Consider the following 15,963-nt stretch of genomic DNA (forward strand, 5'->3'; position numbering starts at 1 on the left):
AAAAAATAACTGTGTCAAACAACCATTTTTTTTGTTGTAGAAATATAATTCCATAACCCATGAATCCATTCAAAATCGCAAAGCAAACAAACAACACACAAACGACAAATATCCTGAACCAATTTGTTTAGAATATATTTATACTACTATTATATCTCTCAATAATTTTTCCATTCAATTATATATAATAGCTGTTTTGTCTATTTGTTGTCATCATACAAAAACACATCTAAACATTAGATCCATTTCAAATAGAAATCTCGAAAATTCCATTAAATTAATCATTCATTACACAATAGAAGGAACAACAACAACGGAAAAATTGGGACAAAAATTATCTCAAAAATTCCAACGATATATATCGGTATTAAGTAATAATAATAATAATAATGGAGCTTAATATACAAAAGCATACAAAGCAACAACAACAACAAAAAGGGGCCTTAGGGTAATGTAATTGTGTCCCATTTGTATTCAATGTTTTTTTCCATTGATATTTTATTCACAGAATTCATTGAATAGAAGAAAAATGCAAACAAATAGCATCAAGGGGCAATAATCATGATTATTGTACAGAATCTTTTTCATCCCTATACAAATAGTATGGAACATGGCCATATGGAAAAGATGATCATGTGAAAAAAAATGCATCAACAAAAACAGGGAAAAAATGTCATATGGATGAAAAACTTTTTGTGATTCAGGTTGAATTTTGTGTTTTATGTTTATTCACCGTTGTTTATATGATGAATATGAATTTTTTTTTCAAATTATTTTTTGATTTGTTTGCTGAGGGGGAGGAAAAAAGACAGAAACAGAAAAAAATTTAATCAAAAAAAAGTTGACCATTTGACTATAGTTTTCCGTAAGGAATTTTATATACTAAAAAGTAAACATGAAATTTGAATGATAAAAAAAATTTTTTTTAGTGTACACACTAGATACTCATACATATCGTCGTTGTAATAATTTTTTTTTTCGTAAAAACGTTCCACAAGTTAAAGAATGAGTGAAAGTGAAAAAAAGAGTCGAAACCTTAGTTTTCTTTGAATCAAATTTCATTCGAGAATGAGAGAGAGAGAGAGAAAGCAATGAAAAACTTTAATTAATCTTTATGGTTATAACAATTTTTTTCTATTATTTCCGACATGAATCATTATTATCACATGATTATATTGATAATAATGACTAGGTAATGAAAATAAATTACCGATTTAAAAACGAAAGAATCAAAAGAAAATTCTTTTGAACCGACAAAAAAATCGATTGAATAGCGATTGAAAAAAAATTTAAATTAATTTTTTTTTTCTTCCCACCATAATTTATTATAGAAGTTTGATGTGAAACAATTTCAAGGAATCATAAAAAAAACATATCAAACCTCAACACACGATAGACCAAATGATAGACCAAAAATGGTTGGCCATAATAGACAGAATTTTGTTTTCGATATATCAGATTATGTTTGTTACAACCAAACAATAATATTCTTTTTGAATTTTTTTTGCAAATCCGTATGGTAAAAAAAATTGATGAGCAAGAAATAAAAATAAAACAAACGAATAACGACAATAAAATAATAAAAATAATGATGATGATGATGTTGATGACAATAGTAATATAATACAAGAATAACTTGTTCGAAACAGAGATTTCCGGTGAGATATCGACAGCAATGATCATCATCATCATCATCATCATATACACTGAAAGATTGAAAACGTAAACTTCGATACTAAAAAAAAACAAAAACAAAAACAAAAAAACAAACATTATTATAGCCAAAAAAAAAATCACTAAAAAAAGCTAGCCTTATGAATTTATGAATCGTTTTTGTATTTTACTATTTCTCTGTATATCACAAGTAGAAAAACTAATAATGATTCAACAGCATTATTAGATCCAGATGAACATGATGATTTGACATTTACACGAACATGATGTGTGTGTGTTTATGTGTTCAATGTTATCACATAATATTTATCTTGAGAGAATAAAATGAAAGCCAGAAAAAAATGATCATAATAACAAACATACCAAATGATGATACACACACACACAAACATATATATAATGAACGAAATTCATATTGAATGATATAAAAATGATGTTTTTCTCGCTGTGCGTGTGTGTTTGTGTTCTAATAATATTTGCATTATTGGATCAACAACGTAACGAGAAAATTGCAATCCAAAAACAACTTTGATGTAATACGAGTGGAAAAAAAATCTCTTAACAAACAAAAATTAATTAACATTAACATTACATTCTATGATGATTATGGATCATTGATATGTATATTCACATGAATTAATTAATTAATTAATTAGATCGAAAATCGATAGAATAATTTTCGTTGATTACATTCAAATCAAGGTGAACAAGAGAAATAAATACTCAGAATACTATTCATTTAATTTGTTCTTGTTTACGATTTATAAATTTTCGTTCACCGAAATTGAAAACCAATTTGAATTTGGATTAAAACATATTATTATTCTATGGTAATGATGATCCACACATATGAATATGACGAAAATAACGACATGGAAAAGGGTGAAAGAAAAATTTAAAATTTATCAATAAAAAGTAGAGCAAATAGAAAAAAGTTCAGAATTCACTTGAAATTGTCACCAAAACAAAAAAAAAAAGATATATTACCGTATGGTATAAAAATTCCAACGACAGAAAATTCCCTATGGAATGTAGCCGGGTATTGTGTGTGTGTGTGTGTATATGAAAAAAACACACACACAAACACATACAAAAAAAGGACAAAAAGTTTTTCATCATCACAAACTGGAAAATATATATAGAAGATGAAGAAGAAACCACACTAAGAATAGGAAAACAAAACTTTTATGGTTTCATCAACTGAGAATCTCATGAATATAGAGAAAGAGAAAAAATACAAACAGAAATGAAACGAGACAAAAAGAAAGTTTTTTTTCATCATCATCATCATCAAAATTTAGAATAAAAAACTGAATGAAAAACGATGATGATGATGATGATGATCAAGTCTTTTGTTGATGATTTTATTTTTCCATTTGTCTCTAAAATGGCTTCTGTAAGAAAAATAAAAAAAACAAACGTGAAATGAAATGAAATGATAAACTTATTTTTCGAGGATTTTCCACCAAAAAATAAAAAAAAAATCCAAATGTAAAAGAAATTAATCACTGGGAATAATTGAATGCATGAAAAATAATTAGCATACTATTTGAATAAATTTTGTAGGATAAAAATCATGAATCTTATGAATTTTAAGAAGAAATAGAAAAAAAATAGGTCGAATCAATTTATTCAAAGTTTTTATCATGGATCAGGATTGAATCGGTTTGATCACGAATAATATTGACAAGCACAACATATACAAACAACATTTTTCAATTGTCTCAAAGAACATCATCATAAGAATCTACTGGATAATTCTATCCCGTCAATCGTATCAAAAAAGTGTCTGTGCTTGTTTGTTTGTTTTTTTTCAAGAGAAAAAAAATCAAATAAAACAGCTGAATCAGCATAATCTCATTTATATGTGGTATAGGATATTTGAAGTTTTTTTCCCATCATTATTGTTTGGTTTTTTTTCGGTTGTTTGTTGATATTTGAAAAAAAAGTATCAATGAAATTCAAGTTCGGATATATTTTTGTTGTGTGTGTGTGTGTGAGTGTTTGAAAACAAATTGATCGATCGAATCAGAAATAAAAATAATCCATTGAAAATCTAAATAGAGAGAAAAAAAAACGGAGATGGATTTGAATATTCGTCTTTGTCGTCAAAATTGATCATCATAGATTTTAGCTGAACTTTGAATTTTTCTTGTTTTTTTTTTAAATTTATATAAAAAGGCTAAATTTAAAGACTGACTATTCAAAGTGCAATCTATTCACAATGTGTTTTCTGATTGACGTTGAAGATACAACACACATTGATGCATTGCAGCGGAAAACCAAAAAAAAGTGGAACAAAAAAATCTTTGGTGAATTTCAAAGAAAAAAAAATGATCAGCATGATCCATTATTCTTCGGCTCAAAAAAACCTGAACATGCAAACACACACACACACCAAACCAATAGATAAACGGAACATCCGAACTTTAATGGGATCATTGGAATAATGGATTTGGTAGATTTTCAGAAGAAAAAAAACGATATTCAAAAAAATGACAATCTCCATACATACACACACACACACCATAATCACGATGAATACGGAAATACATTCTATGAATCTGAAAGTGAATACAAAAAGAAAAAAAAAACCTATTAGCAAACTATAAACGATATGAATCTATTATACTATTCATTCACACATACACCCTTTGAACCGCAAAAATGAACTTTTGTTACAAAAATAGATAAAAAAAATAAATCAGGCATTACATCTGTTTTTGATATGAATCTACTATTTATAAAATAATTCATCGTAGTAGTGTCTTAGTGTTACCATGTCAACACATCAATTTTATTTTATACGACTACTTTATTTGAATATACGTCATCATCATAGTTACATTTGTATTGTTTGTTTTTTTCATTCACCCACCACCATCATCTTATTTGATATAAAAAAAAAGAATTAATCCATCGTAAGATGTATTATTATAAGAATAAAAATGGAAAAAGAAAGAGAAAAAAAAAATTCATTTTTCAAATTCAACAGAATCATATAATGGAAAACATTGAATTCAAATTGGAAAAAAGAATCCTAATCACTAAAATGGATGGAAATAAAGCTTCTTTTTCATAGATAGACAGATTTCGATTTGAAAAAGAATTATGATGAAAAAAAATGATAAATTCCAAATGAATTAGAATTAGTACCAAAATGTACACATTTTGTACGGTGAACATTATCATCAACAAAGACTTTCAATTAAATCTTCAATGGAATAAAATGAATATGTGAAAAAAAACTTTAATGGTACAAAAAGAATAACTTCGGTAGTTCAAATGTAGAAAATGAACTAGGCACGCCTGGCAAGAGAAAAAAATTCACCAAAAAAAAAAACTTTTGTGGTTTGGGTGGAAGAAAAAAAATTAGCATTCTTTCTCTCTCTCTCTCTTTGTGACAAAGCTGTGGTATATTTTATTCTCAATTTAATTCATTTGATGTGTATGATAGTAAACTGTTGTTGTTGTTGTTGTTGCTTGTTTGTTTGTTTGTTTATTTATTTTTGATTTCCATCCCATATTTTTTTTTTGTTGAATGTCATTATCAAACTTTTTCATTCATTCACTCTACAAGTATGGCACAAATTATATTGAATTCCATATGTATGGAAAAGTGAATGAAAATCTGAATTGAATTAATCATTAAGTAATGATGATAATGATGGAAAAAATGAATAACAGCAACAACAACAAAAAAAAAGATGAGAAAGACCGGAAATTCAAAATTAGTAATCACTCTCGTTATCATTTTCATCATCATCATTATTATAATCATTGATGATGATCATCAATCAATCCAGTTTTGTATATTATATTATAAATAGATTAAAAACATTCAATTATGTTCACAAACACATTGAAAATCTAGGTTAAATATTTAGAATATTAATAGAAAAGAAGATAACGGCAACAACGACAACATCTGTGTCAATCCTTTTTTTGGTCATGGGATCAGAAAAAAAAAGAGAGAAAATCATCATTAATTTACCGTTATAATGGAAAAATAATTATCATATACCTCCATATGGGCAAGTTTCAATTTATATACAGGAAAAGTTTATAAATACAAAAAAAAATTTGTTTTTCTTTTTTTTCTCCCAAAAAGATTAGTTATCATTAGGCGAAAAAAATAACAAGTATAGTACACATTTATGAATGGCAGAAAAATAATTGTGATCCTGAACATATAATGAATTAATTAGACAAAAAAAAAGTTGCAAACTAATGTTTTTTTTCTCTGTGTGCAAAAAAAATTGAATACTGAAATTATCATTTTCAATAAACTAAACAAGACTTTTTAAACATAAACACACACACAGACAGACAAAAATAAAGAAAAATATAAAAGTTTCAAGATTTTCTTTTTCTCATTTTTTAAGAAAAATGAAATAATTTTTTTTTATGTCAAGTTAAATTCTGTAGGACATCCAATTACAAGAATTTTTGTCCAGTGTATTGTGAATTTAATGATTTTAGACAGAGTTATTATAGACGAAACAACAACTGTATATTGAAAATTTTAACCTTTATCGCAAATAGACCATATATACGGCTACACACACACACACACACAAACACAAATCAATAGCATACATTTAATCTCATATAGGTGATATTGTTTTTTTTTGACATTACAATATATTAAAGTAATATAATAAAAAAGTTTACTTACCAATTTCCAAAAGAAAAAAAAACGGTTTAGATTCGATTTCTATTTTTTTTTCAAATGGACGATATTGGCACAATGGAATCGTTTTTTTTTTGTTTTGTTTTTCATTTTTCGATGCTTTTATTATATATCAATACTGTTGTTGTTTTGTCTATTGTTCTTAATGTAAAAGTTTTTTCTTCTGTTCACTGTTCATCGATTAACATTATGATGATGATGATGATTATTATTGTAATGAATGATAAGACAATTGAATGGGAAAAACATTTTGATAATAATGATGATGATGATGATGATAATGATAACTCATTAAACTTGATTGGAACGATATTTTGGAATTTTTTTTTTGTTTCGTAGAATTTTAATGATTTGAAATTTCGATTTTCATTTCATCGAGATGTTCATCATCATCATCATAAAAATGTTGAATTTATGTGAAGAATTTCATTGCATTGTTCAGTAATATTCATTTCAGCGTTCTTTAGTTATCCAAAGAATTAAAAAAAAAATCGACAATTTATGGAATCTCAAATCAATGAATGAATTGAATGAATAATTTCGACAAAAAAAATTCTTGCGAAAAAAACCTATAATCCAATGAGAGAAAAAAAAGAAAAAAAAACTATCAATGGAATGCATCATTTCATTTCATTACAAATATATATATATAATTATTATCAATGAACATTGGTCGATGACAATTTTTGAATTTCAAATACATTCCATTGATTTTATTCATATGGAAAAATAGTACAAACCATTTAATTGACATAAAAATAATAATATAATAATTGAATGGATTTTCCAATTTAACGATGTCGTCTTCTTCATTGAAAATGTAAACATGTGAAATTATGATGAAATAAACAACACATCCGGAAATATGTGTTTGAGTGGGCGTCGATGTATGTGTGTGATAGTTTAACGAATTTCCGATATATATCATAGCCAATCATCATAATGAACAAAAAAAAAATCTAATTTTCAGTCGTCATCATTATCAAAGAAGAAGAAATATCTTCTTTTCTTGGTTTTGTGAAGTTTCTTGGCTCTTTTTTTGGATTCAATTTTTCACGAATACCATACAATAAAGATTTTCTATTCAAGATTATGTCATGAGAAATGTTTTTCTCTCTTTTTTTTCCACAAAACGTTTTCCTTTTCTTCTTTTTTTTTCATCTAGTAACAATAATATTTGTATGTATTCATATTTTCTTTTCATATCAAATCGTTTCACCTGATGACTAGCATCAGTAACAGCAGCTAGAAGAAAAGAATAGTATGAGCATTTTTGTAGATTAAATTCCCGTTTTTGTATACTTCTCATTTTATTCAGCTCAAATCACCAAGAGAGAGAGAGAGAGAGAGAGAAAATTTTCCATCCGTTTGCTTTAAAAAATGAAAAAAAAAATTCAATTTCAAATACAAAATCTGTTGTTATAGTTAATCCTATAAATGTACAGATACATAACACCGGAACTTACTTACAGATGGGCAGAATGAAAATTCATCGTATTTCTTGTTTGCTTACAATTTACTGTGCGTTTCACTTCAATGAATTAGAACTTCTTTGGAAAATTTTGCCATAAAAAAAAGAATGATGATACCAAAGCTTTTTTCTTCGTTGTCGTTGTTGTTGTTGTTTTTCTGTTGCCGTAATTTTCCCAAATGCACAGAAGCAATTTACCATGAATTTTGTTAAAGGATTTTAACGTTAAGATTCTTTTTTTTCTCCTCTCTATTGATTCGATATTTATCTGATTGTCTGGATGTGATGTTGGTGGTGGTGGTGGTGGTGGATGGAAGGGGAAACCAAAAAGCTGATTGCAATACTCATAATCATCATAATTTAATAGAACAGTCTTCTATGGAATAGTGTGAACGAAAAAAAAAAATAAAAGAATTACAATATTCAATCAGATAAATTGATTTCGAGAATGACAAAATCTCATGATAATAACGTTTGGTATATAATACCTGAAATGAATTCAAGAATAAAGTTATGCAAATCAAAACAATAATAAATCAAGAATCAGAAACGAAAAATGTTTCCAATTTGAAATTTTTTAATTTTCTTTCAATCAATACACAAATGAAAAAAAAACAAAATTCCATCAATGAACAAAAGAGAATTCAACTACATTCAATTCGAATGATGATGATGATCATGATGATTCGAACAATGATGAATCATAATCGATACAATCGATTATTAGAATACATTTTTTTTTGTTTTGTTCATTCTTCTTGTTTCATGTTCGAATTCTTTCACCTCTTTTTGTTGTTTCTTTTCATCTGTGATGTTTTATGAAATCGATTTTATTTAATTTCCGATTCCGATTTATATTTCTTGTCATATTCCAAATGCATTATGATCGTTAGATTTCCGTCGTAACGACCGTCATCACCATCAACATCATCATCATCACCGAGAGAATCGTTTACATTTCTGTTCACGTTAATGGGCGTTTATCAATTTAGAAAAGAATTTTTTTTTTATTTTATTTCACTTTTTTTTAACACACATTTGTTTGATGATGATGACAACAACAATAACAATAACAACAACAATAACAACAACCAGAACCAGAACCAGAACAAGAAATGTGCATTTAAAATTTAAATCAATTTTTACAACACACTATCAAAAGTGTATAGAAAAAAAAAATTCTTTGAAGGTAAGTTACCCAAAATCTTTGATATGTATCATCAATTACTAACGTTGAAAATATTTATTTGAAATTTTTTTTTTCAAAGAGGACAAAAAACCTACGAAAATGATGCTTCACATCATTTCATTTCTCTATTTTTTTTTTGTATTTTGCGGCTATTTTCATCGTCATCATCAACATCAAAAATGATGTCTGAATTTTTTCTCCTCATATATAGATTTTTAACATTCCAAACACATCTCATTACGAATGAATGAAGACATCAAAACCAAAATGGTTGGTAGTCAATTCTATAATTTCAATTCTTGTCGTCGTTGTCGTCGTCTTCGTCAATTATTTTTTTTCATATTTTTCTCTTTCATTATTCTTGGAAAATACTTTGCTTAGATTTTCATTTTTTTCACTTTTCTTCTTTTAAATTTTTCCTATACAAATCCTTTCTCAATAATTCAATATGTTTTCTTTTCATCTTTTTTTTCTTCATATAGATTTCCATGAAATATTTAAAATCATTTTTTCGTGAGAAAAAAAAAACTTGGTTTGAGAACAGAAAACAATCACAATGACATGTGATCCGTTCATCATAATGTAAATGTATAGATCAAAAGTTACAATCACCCTTTAACGTAAGCAAAGTGAGTAAGTTGTCATTAATAACATGATGATAATGTTAACTTTAATCATGTATCTCTAGATTTCTTTCATGTTCATGCTATATTCAAATATATACGATGGTTTCTAATTGAATATCTACAATTGATAAACTAAAAACAGTTTATCTATAGAATCCATGAATTTCGTTAAAAAAATATATATTCCCAATATTTGAATGGTTTTTTTTGTAGCGATACTGGATCATTGCTGTTGTCGACATTATTATTATGTTGAAATCTAAATTGCTGTGGAAAAAAACAACACAGCAAAAAAAAAAAATTCACCAAACACACAAACACATACATACATTTACTCTATAGACCAAATTATAATAATCATGTGTTTGTATGTGTGTGTTTTGGATCTGAATTTTTTTACTTTTATTTTTGTTTCATCTTTCATTTTGGTTACTACTGAAACGACTGACTGATTTTGGATTCCGATCAGTTTCAGGCTATCGCTATGTTTTGTATGTATGTATGCGTGTGTGTTTGTGTGTAAATCGCCCATTTTTTTTTGTCTATCCCCAAACTCACTTATTTCCCATTCAGTTTTTTTTCGTGCTTTATTTCACAATTTAGATATATAAATTTGATTTGATTTGATTATTTGCGCTTGACCGAGACCTTGATTTGTTAGAAACTATAGTGTACACACATATCTCTCTCTTTCTTTTCTGTGATTGGATTTTTATCGAAACTTTGTTATTTTTGTTTTTGTTTTTGTTTGTTTTTATTATTATTATTTTTTCCAATTCTTCAATTCCATTTGAAACATTTGAAAACATTATCTGTTCTAGAATGTTTCATACTGATTGATGATTACGATGATAATTATATAATGAGAATGAAGATGAGCAAAAGGAAAAAAATGAAGTGAAAATCAAAGTTTTCTTTTTTTTTCTTGGCCTCTGCTTACTAGCTTGTCATCAGACATTGATGATTTGGAATGGGGAAAGAACCAAAAAAAAAAAAAAAAAAAAAAAAATAACCAAAACAGGCCCAACGACAATAAAATGAGCCAATAGTGATAATCAATCTTTGGCATTTGCAGCTAACCGATTTTTCTTTTTTTTTTCTAGTTTTGTCCATCTAATCGGTTGAATTGATTTCAATCAATGTTTTATTTTTCTTCTGATGGACCTTGTAATTTTTTTTTCTTTCTCATTTGATTGAAAAAAAAAATAAAACAAAACAGAAAAGCTTTAAGCTATTCTTGGAACTTTGTTTTTGTACGATAATCATCTCAAAAACAGAGATTGTTTTTGTTTATTTTGTTTTTTCATCATCATCATCATCATAGAATTTCAATTTTCAGCTCTTTGGTTGATGGAAATTCTATCCATCTAAACAGCAGTCAATTTCAATTTGTATTTAGTAATTGGTAATTAGTGTTTCAATTCATTTCATGTGATCTTTTTGTGCTTTTGTGTATAGTGATTGAAATTCTTTTTGTTTCAAATTTTAAATTGAAATTTTTTGTTTCATCATTTGGTCAAGATGAAACAAAAAATTGAAGAATTTCAATCATCATCACCATATATAAACAACCAAAAAGAAAACAGAAAAATTCTGCATACAATTATGTTAATTTTTTTTTCAATTTTTTTGAGTATTTTGTCTGTTTATTGAAAATTTTCAACATAAATTTTCACTATTCAATGTACCTTATGAATTTGATTTCAGGTTTGTTTTCAATTTCACAATCTAGTTTCAAAGACTAGTTTCTAATCTCCTTTTTTTCCATGGTTATCTGAATTTCAAATGCAACTGAATATGTGTGTGTGTTTGTGTTTGTGTATGGATGAATTACTTACATTTGAATCGATTATTTTGTTTCGTTGTTTGAATGAAAACAAAACAAAAAAAATTTTTGAAAAGACAAATATAAAAATTCTAATCCAAAAAAAAAAAAAAAAAAAAATTCCAACACACAAGATTGTTGAAGAAACAACAACAGTAACGAAAACAATAATCAAAATAAATGTGATGATGATGATAATAAAGATGTTTTTTTTTCTCTCTTTTTCTTTTCCATTCATTTACAAAGAGAGACGGTGTGAGAGTAAAAAATTCTCTCTTGTTTTTTGATTTTTATTCTGTTGTACTGTTTATATTCTTTATTCTTTGAGTGTTTGTGTGATTACCACACTTATTTATTTTTTTTTTTATTTTCACATTTGATATTATCTCTCACACAACGTTTGTATTATATTGTTTGCCATTTACAAACGTACAATTCTTGTTGTTTTTTTATCGTTTTTTTTTTCTTTCTTTCTTTTCCACTTTTTTTTATTCTTGATTATCATCATCATCATCATCATCATTGTAGACGCTTAATTCCGAAAGAATTCTGTTTTCTTTTTGTTGTTGTTTTTTTTGATGTTCTTTTCAACTTTAATAGATGGTGATCATCACGCTCGATGTTCATCATCATCATCATCATCATTGTATCATCACATTGTTGGTGTTAACTGTGTGTATGTGTGATCCAAATCGAAATTGAGTGGCAGAGAAAAAAATAGCAAATAGTAAAAAAAAAAAATTTTTTACTGCTGCCACAGTTTGCGTTTGTGTTTGTGTGTGTGTTGGTGTTGGTATTATACATTGAATTGTTGATATTATTATTTTCTCATGCTTCATTCTTATGGTTTTGTCCAAATTTATTCTGTTTGTTTTTTTTTGTGATGATGATGATCAATTTGAATGATCACTCAAAATTCATGGAAAAAAATATTCTATTTATATCGAAATTCTATACACTTTTTTTCGATATATTTATGAATATAGAGACGATAATATTCTGGCCAGAAAAATGTGTATGTTTGTTTTCCTGGTGTTTTATTTCTGGTGTTCAATTTTTTTTCCTCTCTTCAACATAAAGGTTTTCTTCATTTTCACATTCGATATCTAATGTCAGTCATAGTGGATAGATATTTGATGGTATGCAATTACGGTAAATGAAAATCATGATCACATGTAATACATAACTTTTGTTTGTCTGTAAAATTTTGTACAATGTAATTTTGTATTTTTTTTTTCTCATTTCTGCTAATTTTTTATATTCATTCAATAGATATCCAATAGACAATGTACTTTTTTTTCTTCATACTTTCCATCGATAAATTTAATGTTTGATTGACCATTGATTGATTGGATTCGATTATTTTGATTAGAATAATGATAATAATGTCTATATGGGTTTTTTTTGGTGGCCTGTATTGGTGATTCTCGTCTTATTTTCATCAGGCAATCAGTGATATGAAGTAAAAAAAGAAACTGGGTGTGTTTGTGTGTGTTGGTTTTGTTTTTTTTTTTTCACCACTGAATTGTTATTATTATTGTAAACATCATCGATGAAACTAATCAAATTAAATTTGTGGTTTTTTTTTGTTATTCCATATACAATGAAAAAAAAACAAATATGAATTTTTGAGTGTGTTTGGATCATATTTTTGTTCCAGAAAGAATCAAGAGAGAGAGAGAGAGAAAAAACGAAAGAAAAACAAAAGCTAATCATCAGTAAAAAATGAATTAATTCAATTATAATTTCTACATTGACGCCCTTGTAATGTTTCTCTCTCTCTCTCTCTCTCTCTCTCTCTCTCTCTCTCTCTCTCTCTCTCTCTCTCTCTCTCTCTCTCTCTCTCTCTCTCTCTCTCTCTCTCTCTCTCTCTCTCTCTCTCTCTCTCTCTCTCTCTCTCTCTCTCTCTCTCTCTCTCTCTCTCTCTCTCTCTCTCTCTCTCTCTCTCTCTCTTTTCCTGATTTCTTGTTCTGGTTTTCATTTTGTTTTTTTTTCATCTTGCAATCGAGAGAAGAAAAAACAACAAAAACTAACCAAAAATTTGTTGTTTTTTTTCTCTCTCTCACAAACTCACACACACACACAAACCATCCAGATCATCATAGTACACGACAAAAAACGATCAACTTATGACATCAATTCTATGATGATTCTATAATGATAATGATGATGACATGAATATAACTAAAGAACATAAAAAAAATCTTTTAATTTGATTAGTATTATAGCCATGTTTGAAATGAAATGCAAAAAAAAAACTTTTCAAGCTCAATGGTTCTATGTTTGTTTTTTTTTTTCTTCGATATAACCAGAATATACTCGAATTTTTTATTCTATAGCTAGCTAGCTAGTTTGTCGGTTTTGTGTGCAGCTGCGACTATCGACTATTTTTAATTGAATAAGTTTTTTTTCATACTTTTAAAATCTTTTCTTGTTTTTATCTAGATTCTAAATTTTAAGAATTCTGCAAAGCAACAAAAGGTTAAGAGTGACGATAGATACAGAGTGACATCGACCAACCAAAAAAAAAACGAAAAATGTCAGATTAATTGTTCATGTCACTTTATTGTGTTCATGTCAAATGTTTTTGTTCTGGATTCTTCTTCTATTGAACAAGAAAAACAAAATTTCTGGTTCATTTAATATTTTTTTTTTTTTTTGATTTTAACATTCATTTCATGTTCACTTTCTTTTTTTTTACAAATTTTTTTCTATTCATATGAAGAATTAGTGGGTTTTTTTTTGCTGATTCTTTTTCTTTAGTTTGACAGTTTTTGTTTTTTCCACTTTATTATAACCATAATATTACACATTTGTAATGAACACATCTATCATCATCTTGTGTTGTAGGATTCTTATAAGAACTTTTTGGATTCTCGTTCAAACAACAACAACATTATCATTATTGTATTCGATTTATTGATCAAAAAAAAGGATTTGTTAAGATAGGAAAAAAAATTGACTCCATTTTGTTTGATTTATATAAACGATTATCAATGAATTTCATGTAATCATGCAATATTTTATCCATTCAAAAATGTCTCCAATGGATAAAAAATTGTCGTAACCAACGAATTATCCAGACGAAAAACGCCAGCATTTTTTCGCTGCAAAAAAAAACAAAGTCAATTAGAATCAATTATCACAAATGCTGGAAAATATTAAATTTAAATTTAAATATATTTACAAAGATGATTTAATTGTCCAAAATTTTTGACAATTTGAAAATCTCCAATTCGGTTTTGCTGCAATGGGATAATCCGATATTGAAATATGACTTTCGTTATAAACCATTGTAGATTTCCATCATTTTTCTTCCACGATTTCGTTTGATGCCGTTTTGTTAATTAAACAATAATTCAATATTAGTTTCAACAATTCCAACACTTGTTTCAATGGTTTTGTTTCAATCATTAGTAATTGCCATCGAAATTGACTACTATATTCTGTTTGACGATTTACATAGTGTGATGAAATCTATCTTCAGAAATTACCAAACGATCAAACAAACAAAGAAAAATGCTTAGTAAAAAGGATAAATTATATATATGGTTTATTATTTAGTGATGTACATCGTCAACTAAAACACTAAAATGGATTGCAATAAAGTTTAACATTAAATATGTTATATTATACGTACGTTGAATTTAGAATTTAGTTTTAGTTCGATTATAGAACGTTGACGTGTACTTTTACTTTTAATTGCTTAGACATCAGCACCATCGTGTTTCACGACAACATTGGGAATTGTAATTGTTATTTTCCATTTTATTAAGATTTTTATCCGGTGGATCCAAATCTTTTAGAATAAGAGCAAGAGACGTTTAGAAGTTGAATTCGAAATTTTATTCAATTTAAACAAAAAACAGGCAAGTTCGAGGCAATTCTAAAACTAACTCAGAATGGCGTAAACGCCAATTGTTTAAATAGCAGTTGGATATCGAATCTAATTATCGAACACCAATCTACTATTTATATTAGATTCAACACCCAATTTATATGCTGAAAAGAATTTTTTTAAATTTCAACATTGAATTTTGAAAAAAAATTCTATTATCAAAAAATGATCAAATTGTTTTGATTTTCAATTTTATTCGATTGTTTTTCAATGAACATAAATACCATTAGAATGGATTTTATTAGCGTCGAACATTATATAATTTTATGTGTTGTAATGAGATATCATTCAAAAATTACACAATTAAATGAAAGATTTATTTTCAATTTCACAAAATGACTTTATTCGTTCACGTCCAAAAAGCAACTTTTATATACAAAAGCAAAAAAAAATAGAAAATGAGCAACACAACACGTGTTGCTTGGGCTTTACGCCACTTGGGATTTAATCCACACTAACGGACGATGATCAGTTTCTAATTTGAAACATTTGCCTTTTAAATATGTTGACCATTTATCGATCGCCGTTTTGAGAGCAGTAGCCTCTTTTTCAATAGTGGCATAACGACTTTGACAATCAGTAAATTT

General features: G+C 27.0%; 1 long non-coding RNA gene across 1 annotated transcript; it reads left to right on the plus strand.

The window, feature by feature from the left end:
- Nucleotides 1-12,378: 12,378 nt before the first annotated feature.
- On the plus strand, nucleotides 12,379-13,040 carry LOC124493673 (uncharacterized). Its single transcript, XR_006959153.2, has 3 exons — nucleotides 12,379-12,493; nucleotides 12,559-12,630; nucleotides 12,751-13,040. It is a non-coding gene; the product is annotated as an uncharacterized LOC124493673 (long non-coding RNA).
- Nucleotides 13,041-15,963: the final 2,923 nt, after the last annotated feature.

Source organism: Dermatophagoides farinae, chromosome 6 (genome assembly GCF_024713945.1).
Source record: "Dermatophagoides farinae isolate YC_2012a chromosome 6, ASM2471394v1, whole genome shotgun sequence".
Lineage (NCBI taxonomy): Eukaryota > Metazoa > Arthropoda > Arachnida > Sarcoptiformes > Pyroglyphidae > Dermatophagoides > Dermatophagoides farinae.